At 37.6% G+C, this 9,848-nt stretch overlaps 1 long non-coding RNA gene across 1 annotated transcript; it reads right to left on the bottom strand.

The window, feature by feature from the left end:
• Positions 1 to 2,849: 2,849 nt before the first annotated feature.
• Positions 2,850 to 6,929, bottom strand: LOC122689018. The gene is made up of 4 exons (XR_006339645.1): positions 6,904 to 6,929; positions 6,685 to 6,800; positions 6,106 to 6,199; positions 2,850 to 2,957 (listed from the first exon to the last, which is right to left on the bottom strand). It is a non-coding gene; the product is annotated as an uncharacterized LOC122689018 (long non-coding RNA).
• Positions 6,930 to 9,848: the final 2,919 nt, after the last annotated feature.

The raw sequence follows: 9,848 nt of genomic DNA, 5'->3' as shown, positions 1-9,848 counted from the left end.
AAACTAAAGTTTGCTTTTTTAAAAACACTTCAGTTTAGGTGCTCTCTTAAATGGTAATAATTCAAAGAGATTTAATAGACTATGAGACCTGAATGTGAATAAAAACTTTTCTTCTGAATCTTTGCAACCAATCTGGAGTAGCTTTCCATTTCCCTTTATCTCTGTTATAGGGCACAGGGGAAAATAAAGTCAGGATAAGCTCATGCTTTGATCTGTTTACCTCAAGACTTAGAGATACTGCATCTTTTGGGAAAGGTGCAACATCACATCTGTATTTGAATTCTTAAGATTCTTAGGACTGAATTCATTTGGTCAACAAAAATTTATTGAGCACCTATTATGTGTCAGGCACTCCTTGCACCACTGGAGATCTAGCAACAACAAATGTTTCTTAGATTATAATGAGGCTATGTAAAGAGTAAATAAGCAAAGCATATTCCATGTGTTGGAAAATACATGGAGTAAAACAAGGCAAGGGAGATGGATAAAGATTTTTGAGGAATGAGATAAAGATCTCCAAATTAATAAATGAGTCAAACAAACTCTCTCTGAGAACATCTCATTTGACTTAAAACCTAAAAGAAGAGAGGATAAACCATGGGGATATCTTCAGAAGAGCAGTCCAGGCAAGATCTAATGAAGCAATGTACATCATCCTGCCTCTTTCCTCATGGACCTACAGAAGGACTTCCCTGGGAAATAAGCGTAGTAGAATGGCTAGATCATAGGTCACATACATTTAGCTTGATAATGTACTGTCTGATTGCCCCACAGAATGTGTACCAGCAGGACAACACATCCTCATCCTCACTCAAACCTGGCATTTTCTAGCTGTTTAAATGCTGCCAATTTGTTATTATTACAAATTCCAATTAACTCACTGTTGTTTCAATTAACATTTTGGGGATGAATTGTGTACTTTGAGCAACTCTACCAATGCTATTTTCACATTTTGGATTTCTTGTTTTGTAAATTGTTCACTTCTCTATTAGAGATTATGTGTTTATATTTGTAGCTGTTTCTTAAATAATTTAGATACTAATCACTTGTCTGTTTTAGATGTGGTAAAAATCATGTTAGACCATTTCACAAACACCATGTCCATGGTGACTGAAACATAAATCTTTACTTGTGATGTAATACAAATGGTCAAAAATGTCACTGTGACTTTTATTCAGTAAACATGCAATAACCATCCATTAAGTGTTGAACTCTAAAGGAAGAGATTAAGTCCAACTAGTCCCACCAACCCTTTCCTAGACTCCAAAATCACTGCAGATGGTGACTGCAGCCATGAAATTAAAAGATGCTTGCTCCTTAGAAGAAAAGCTATGACAAACCTAGACAGTGTACTAAAAAGCAGAGACATCACTTTGCTGACAAAGGTCCATATAGTCAAAGCTATGGTTTTTCCAGTAGTCATGTGCAGATGTGAGAGTTGGACCATAAAAAAAGCTGAGCCAAACTGTGGTGCAGGAAGATGACTTTTGAGAGTCCCTTGGATAGCAAGGACATCAAACCAGTCAATCCTCAAGGAAATCAACCCTGAATATTCACTGGAAGGACTGATGCTGAAGCTGAAGCTCCAATACTCTGGCCACCTGATGTGAAGAGCCGGCTCATTGGAAAGGACTCTGATTCTGGGAAAGATTGAGGGCAGGAGGAGGAGACAACGGAGGATGAGATGGTTTGATGACATCACTGACTCGATGGACATGTTTTTGAGCAAACTCTGGGAGATAGTGAAGGACACGGAAGCCTGGCGTGCTGCAGTCCATGGGGTCACAGAGTCAGACATGATCGAGCAACTGAACACCAACAGTCCCATTCACCCAGGGGTTATAATCTGAGGAGAGAGAACCATAACTGTAATTAAAGGCAAAAATAAGTTAAAGAAATGTCAAAACACTAAAATGGGAATATAGGAATTGAAAAAATATGTATTCATGAAGATCAGCTTGTTGAAGTTATGAGTCTAGGGAGAACAAGTCTTCATTCTTTTGTGAGGGATGGAGTCAGCCTTTTTACTCCTCTCTTAGCTATAGTCATGACTTTTCTGGGTGTTTTCCTAGTGGAAATGTCAGCTCCTTAATCTTTATTAATAAGAGCCTTTATTGAGATAGACATCTGAGAAGCCAGCGATGTGGATATGACTAAGAAATATATCCTGCCTGAAGAAGGTTACAGGGGGAAAAAAAAATCTAGACACCCTTCTTTTCACATACTGTATATGAACATCTTGAGCTTTTTTCTATTGAAACTGCTTAGCTCTGAAGTTCCATAGCTATTCTGATTTATTCTGCATATCTTAGCACCACTCCTTATAGCATTAACAATTGTTCATTTGAATTCTGTACTTGTTTCATTTAATAAAGATAAGCTCCATAAGGCAATGGTGCAGATATATTTAGAGAGTTGAGAAAAGCAGATAATAAATCTAAACTGGTCTATAACTTGGAAACAGTGTATTGATGCAATCAGATTTTCATTTAAAATGGATGACTAAAACTACAGTGTGAGAAATGTGTTTGGTTTACCTGGGTGGATTAATGGTAAGATCAGTGGAGGAGAGCAGATGTCAATATCTTAGTAAGGCAGAGGAGTAAAAATGGCCTTTACTATGAAAGTACTAGCATGATGGAGCAAAAAGTCTATGATTAGCAGGAAAAATTCACAAGAATTTAAAACATTCATTTACAGATTGTCTAGTGTTGGGGTGGGCTATTGATGACTTTTGATTTTTATCATCTGATATCAAGCACTGTCCCATGCATAGTTTGCTCAGGCTGCCATAACAAAATAGGACAGACAGGGTAAATTAGAGAAATGTATTTTCTCACAGTTCTGGAGGCTGAAAGTCCAAAATCCAGGAGCCAGCAGGGTTGGTCTCTGGTCAAGCATCTCTTCCTGGCTTGCAGACTTCTTCCTTCTCACTATGTTTTCACATGAAATTTCCTCTGTGCACATGTGGAGAGAGAAAGATCTTTGGCATCTCATCATCTTTTAAGGACAATGATCCTATCAGATCATGGCCCCAGCCTTATGATCTCATTTAACCTTAATGATCTCCTTAAAAGCCCTGTCTCCAAATACAGTCACCTTGAAGGTGAGGTCTTCAACATGTGAATTTTGTGGGGATACAATTCAGTCCATAACAACCCAGGTTAACATACCTTTAATGAATGGAAAAAACAAATTAAAAGTGTGGATTATGGCCAGTATTGTCTTCCAGTCTGTGAATTTTCTTTCCACTTTTTTGATGGTATCTTTGAAATATTTTAATTTTATTAAATCCAATATATTAACTTTTTTTATCACTTGTAACATTCAGTTTTACATAAAATAGAATTTGCTAATGTAAATAGTAGTTTGTGATTATATAGTCACAAAACCACATAAGTGATTCAAATTAGTTTTATTGATATTAAAGATTTTATCAGTCAAAATTATGTATATAAAATAGAAAACACAAATAACAGTGTATCAAATATAGCATTTTATTAGTTCCACGTTTCTGCTGGGTTCAGAATATGTCCAAATAAATATATATATATATTTTTTACATTTATTTACTTGGCTGTGCCATGTTTTAGTTGCCCCATGTGAACTCTTAGTTGTGGCATGTAGGATCTAGTTCCCTGACCAGGAATCACATCTGGGCCCACTGCATTGAGAATATGGAGTCTAAGCCACTTGACCACCAGGGAAGTCCCCCTAAAATATTTTTTAACCAACACACACAAATGAATTGCTAATTGGTTGTTGGAAGGGATCTTGCCTACATCCCCTAGTCACCTAGAGCACGGAACAAAGATCTGGCCAAATCTTTGTCCAAAGGCATCATGCCAGGGTACCTTGACCCCATATTTGTTTCATTATGCCACATGAGAAAAACAGCAGCAGAAGTATCACTGATGAGAGCAGTAGTAGGTATCAACCGCCAGCAGAAAGTCAGACTGCTGGTTTAGTTTTCATATAGTGACTGTAAATTACAGAGTTAGGATTCCAAAGAAAACAAGGTTTTACTGCTGTTTAGTTGCTAAGTTATGTCTGACTCTTTGCAGCCCCATGGACTGTAGCCCACCAGGCTCCTGCATCCATGGAATTTCCCATGCAAGAATACTGAGGTGGGTTTCCATTTCTTTGTCCAGGGGAATCTTCCCAAACTAGGGATCCAACCTGCATCTCCTGCATTACAGGGGGATTTTAGTGACTGTAATTATAGTTAGGATTCCAAAGAAAACAAGGTTTTGTTGTCATTTAGTCACTAAATTCTGCCTGGCCCAACAACTCCATGGACTATAGCCCACCAGGCTCCTGCATCCATGGAATTCTCCAGGCAAGAATACTGGAGTTGGTTGCCATTTCCTTCTCCAGGGGATCTTCCTGATCCAAGGATTGAACCCAAGGCTCCTGTACTGCAGGAAGATTTTAGGGACTGTAATTATAGAGTTAGGATTCCAAAGAAAACAAGGTTATATATCAACAAAGCCAACAAGAGCATGCGCTTGTTTTGACCAGTTTGGTTTATGTAACCACAGTGGAGCTGGGGATGGGATTATCTTCACTAAAATTACGCATGTTTGCACACATCACTGGTGGGAAAATGAAGCGACGTCACTATGACTTCCCTGAAAGCACTGGAATGACTATAGAACAGGTCAGTAGCAAAGAAGAATCCATGTTCTGAAAGAGTAAAGCAATAGATTTGGAAGAGATTTTTCTACTATATTACTAGAGTCAGAATTCCAACTTTTTTTTAAAAGAGCTTTTTAATCAATGAAGTCAATGTCAATCCATTCATTGCTTACTTGAATATCATACACTTTTATTACCTTAGTTTATACAAACTCAGTGTAGCTGAGGAAAGAATTAATTTCACATGAACTTCATCAATTCCAGTTGTAGGAAGGGCAATTCGCCAAAGGAAAGCTGCAATGCAGTTCTCCAAAACAACAGGAATAATTCTGAGCAGCTAAAGCTAATGATGTCCAAGAGTCCATCTTTAGCTCAATTTACTAAAAACCAACCTACCTAAAGTGAATTTTCCAAATGAATCATTAAACAAATGGTCAATTTGCAAAGGCCTACATTGCAAAGTTATAGTTTCCTAAAACCATTGACCAAATATAAAGGTATACCAAAAATGGTTTTAAGAATAATGCTGTGTCCATTATTTCAGAATATGAAGATGAAAACCATTATTTTGAACACTACATACATTCAGAAAGAATTTCACCATGATAAAATGTTCAACATATTATGTAAATATGAGTCTATTTTAACTTAGTATTCAAATGCTAGTTCATATTTTAAAGATCTTTAAATATTTTAGCCTTCAAATATAGTACTTTTATTAAATCAATTTACTTTAACTCTTCCTTGCAAATTAATGTATCACTGATAAATATTGGCCTTGAGGAATTAATTATATGATTCAGTAAGAATCATTTTGAATAGGCAAAGTCATTTCTCTTCTGCAAAATTTTGAAACTTAATTTTGCAGTAGTCTGCAGTATTTCCAACATTTTTTTTTTTTACGAAACAAAATTACAGCAGTTCCTAAGGGACTATGTAATTGCAACTCATTACAGATTTGGGGGGTATTCTTTTGGTTATAAGATCAATTTATTAACTAAATGACAAATTTAATTTAGCTAAATGAATATACACATTTAAACTAGTTATCATTTAAAATTCTACTTTGCTTTGGATGCTTTCATTGAAATTGAATTATTTTATTTCATTTAAATTAAAAGAAAAATGGTAAGATTCCTGCTATTCTGACATTCTTGACAGTGGGCACTCAGACCACACCATCAAGAATATCTAGGGTCCCAATTTATCCTTGTTGGCTTAATTCTCAGAATACCTTCTTGCAAATAGTAGCCCTAGATGTTAAATCAGTGGTTCCCCAAACCACAGCACCATCACCTATGCTACTTGTTAGACATACAAAATCCCAGACACCACTCCACATGGACTAAGTCAGAAACTCTGGGGACAGAGGAGGTGTCCAGCAGCTAAGTTTGAACAACCTCCCTGGTGAGTATATTGGATGCTAACACTTGAGAGCCTCCATGACTGCATGTGGGTAACACTTACTGTGCTTTTTGACACAAGAGGATCCTCTGTTGACCGCTGAAGTTTCAGAGCCTCCAGAGCAGCCAGTATCACTTTGTCCCATCATTCTGGGAGCCTAAAGTGTGCATGCAGAAAGAGCCACAACTGTTAGTTACTTCAGCTTTCTTTTGCCTTGTTATTTTCAGAGAATACTTTTAACAATAGATCATCTCTGGTCATATCTTAGACCAAGCAACCAAACAGCTATCTTGGGAGGAGCAGACTTTCTTGGGGAGCCTCTTTTCTTTTAGAGGTTTGAAGACCACTCACCGTGTCTGTAATGAGTTTACTGCTGAGCTGGCCTGGATGGGGGCAAAATTTCTGAGGTCCCCTGCACTTGGCCTGAAACATTGGGAAAGCAATCTTTCTCCTCTGATGCGTGTGGAGAAAATGCCTCGTCAGGGTGGCAAGTCTTTGCACCATCTTTCATCTCAACTCTTTTATACTGCTTAGTCGAGTGACAGGTTAATGCCTGCAGAACCAGTTTTGGTCCAGTTCTTTTGCAAGACCACCCGCCACTCACTTTAAATATAGGGGTACTTGGGAGGTATGGATTCAGACCTTGGCATCTCCAACAAATTCTCATGGAAGAAAAACTGCTGCTTTCATCATCCAGTTCAATGCAGGTTTTCAGGGATATGTTTGGCCCCCAACATCTTCACTCATACCACCTTTACCTATAGGCAATATGGGTAGATACGTCCTCTCTAAGAGGTGAGGAAGTGGGCCTAGGGAAACCACAAAGCAGTAGACTACACACTGCTGTGACCTGCGACTTACCATCAAGAAAGAGTCTACCTGCCAAGAAGGACACGGGGTAGGCACCTTCATCTGGTGTGAAACCTCCGCCTCCTTGTGCTTAAGAGCACAGATTTGGGGTCCTGCTTTTCTAGGTTCCAATCTGAGTTCTGCCACCTCTTGGCCTGGAGGCTTCAAAAGGTAGTTTAATTCTGATCGCCACTATATTTTTGGTGATGAGATACTTCAACGTTCTCCATGTAAGTGAACTGAAATGAGATACCAGACACAAATCCTTAGTATAACTCTTGGCATATAACATAGTTCTTATTAGTTATATTAAGCAAATTGCAGCTCAAGATGTTGGGCAAGAGCAGTAGTTCTCAAGAGGTGATCCTGAAACCATCAGTGCCATGGCCTGGAATCTTCTTAAAAAGCATATTCTCAGGGGTTCCACCCAATCAGACAAACCAGTAGGGATCTGTAACCTGAAAATTCTAGCCTAAAAATATATTTTTTTCATACTCCTCTCCTTTCAAAAGTAGAGCACCCTTCTCAATGGCATACCCAAATCTTGCCATAGAGCAGTTATTCTCAAACTGTGATCCTTGATCAGCCTCAGCTAAACGGTGGGTGGAGATGCAAATTCTCAATCTAACCTAGAGAAAACCTACCTAAACAAATTCACAGGGTGAGATTCGGCCAACCAAGCCAATTTAACAAACCTGCCAGGGACTGAATGTCTGCCCAAGTTTGAGAACACTCTTCCCTGGATCCCTGGTTTTCTAAATTTTCCACTAAATGGAATCCCCAGGTGATTCTTTGAAAACACCTGAAGCACTGGTTTTACAACCAGAGACTGTTATCACTTTGAAATGAGGGAGGAACTGGGAAACAAAAATTTTCAAAGCTACCTTGACAATTCTAATACAGAGGAAGTATGAGAAACTCTGCTCTAGCCTATGTGGCCTGACTTTAGCAAAGGGAGCAGAAGAAGACCTCATCTCTTCAGAAATCTCAAGAAAAAACCTCCTCACACTGACTCCAGAGGGGCTATGTGCTCACCTCAACTTCAAATATTTTGGGAAGGGGGATAAAGGATTGATCAATGGAGCCTTTGCATTCTTACCCTTAGTGTGTGGGGAAGGGTGAACTCCACTAAAATAACTTAGAATGAAATTAATGGTGAGTGGTTCCTAAAAGGAGAATCGCAAATTTGGGGACAGGGTAGTGCTAATAGCAAACAACAAATATGAAACTAAATAAATATTTGGGAGGAATTTTTATTGACAAAGGTCTTGTGAGTATTTCCTACTTTGTTCAGTTTGTTCTTTCAATGATTATCCTGGTTGAATTCATCTTTTCTTCTTGTTTGCAAAGTAAAATCCAAAGTTTTTCTAGAAAAATATTTGTTTTCTGAATTATTAATATAGAAATGCATAAGGACTTGTCATAGTTTTTTTCCACTTCTCACATATTATGATCACAATAATTTTTTATTTTATACAAACACTTATTCCATTTTCTGTCAGGTTAAATTTGTTATACCTGCTGAAGTCTTGAGTATATTCTCATATATGTTACAAATATAAAAATTATCACTAAATATTTAACAGTATTCTTAGAAGTTGAAATAAACTGGAGTAGACAAAAATAGGTATTGAGGCATATAAACACTAGAAAATACTCAAGATTATTTTGTGGGTATGTTGATAATCATGACTATGTATCAGTAGGCATTGCAAACTGACTAAAACATTAGAACATAAAGAGTTGATACAATAGTAAAAGAAGACATACAGATGGCTAACAAACACATGAAAAGATGCTCAACATCACTCATTATCAGAGAAATGCAAATCAAAACCACAATGACGTACCATCTCACAATGGTCAGAATGGCTGCTATCCTAAAGTCTACAAACAATAAATGCTGGAGAGGGTGTGGAGAAAAGGGAACCCTCTAAAATTGTTGGTGGGAATGCAAACTAGTACAGCCACTGTGGAGAACAGTGTGGATATTCCTTAAAAACCTGGACAGAGAACTGCCATATGACCCAGCAATTCCACTGCTGGGCATACACACCGAGGAAACCAGAACTGAAAGAGACATGTGTACCCCAATGTTCACTGCAGCACTTATAATAGCCAAGACATGGAAGCAACCTAGATGTCCATCAGCAGATGAATGGATAAGAAAGCTGTGGTACATATACACCATGGAATATTACTCAGCCATTAAAAAGAATACATTTGAATCAGTTCTAATGAGGTAGATGAAACTGGAGCCTATTATACAGAGTGAAGTAATTCAGAAAGAAAAACACCAATACAGTATACTAATGCATATATATGGAATTTAGAAAGATGGTAATGATAACCCTATATGTGAGACAGCAAAAGAGACACAGATGTATAGAACAGTCTTTTGGACTCTGTGGGAGAAGGAGAGGGTGGGATGATTTGAGAGAATAGCATTGAAACATATATATTATCATATGTGAAACAGATCACCAGTCCAGGTTCGATGCATGAGATAGGTGGGAGGGGGTTCAGGACGGGGAACACATGTACACCCATGGCTGATTCATGTCAATGTATGGCAAAACCACTACAATACTGAAAAGTAATTAGCCTCCAATTAAAATAAATGAAAAATAAAATAAATATTTTAATTGAAATATTAAAAAAAAGCAAGAAAAAAGAAATGAATATGAAAAGTACATTGTTTGAATGTCACTCCAGGACAAAGGAAATTATTATAAGATATTAAATTCTATTTGTATTCTGTTGCTAGGTTTTAGTATCATTATAATAATAAATATTCTTAGAATTTAAAAAAAAAAAAAGGAGAAGGCAATGGCACCCCACTCCAGTACTCTCGCCTGGAAAATCCCATGGACAGAGGAGCCTGGTAGGCTGCAGTCCATGGGGTTGCTAAGAGCACAACTCAGCGACTTCACTTTCATTTTTCACTTTCATGCATT

This window comes from Cervus elaphus, chromosome X (assembly GCF_910594005.1).
Source record: "Cervus elaphus chromosome X, mCerEla1.1, whole genome shotgun sequence".
Classification (NCBI taxonomy): domain Eukaryota; kingdom Metazoa; phylum Chordata; class Mammalia; order Artiodactyla; family Cervidae; genus Cervus; species Cervus elaphus.
This window is presented reverse-complemented; position numbering and strand designations above follow the sequence as displayed.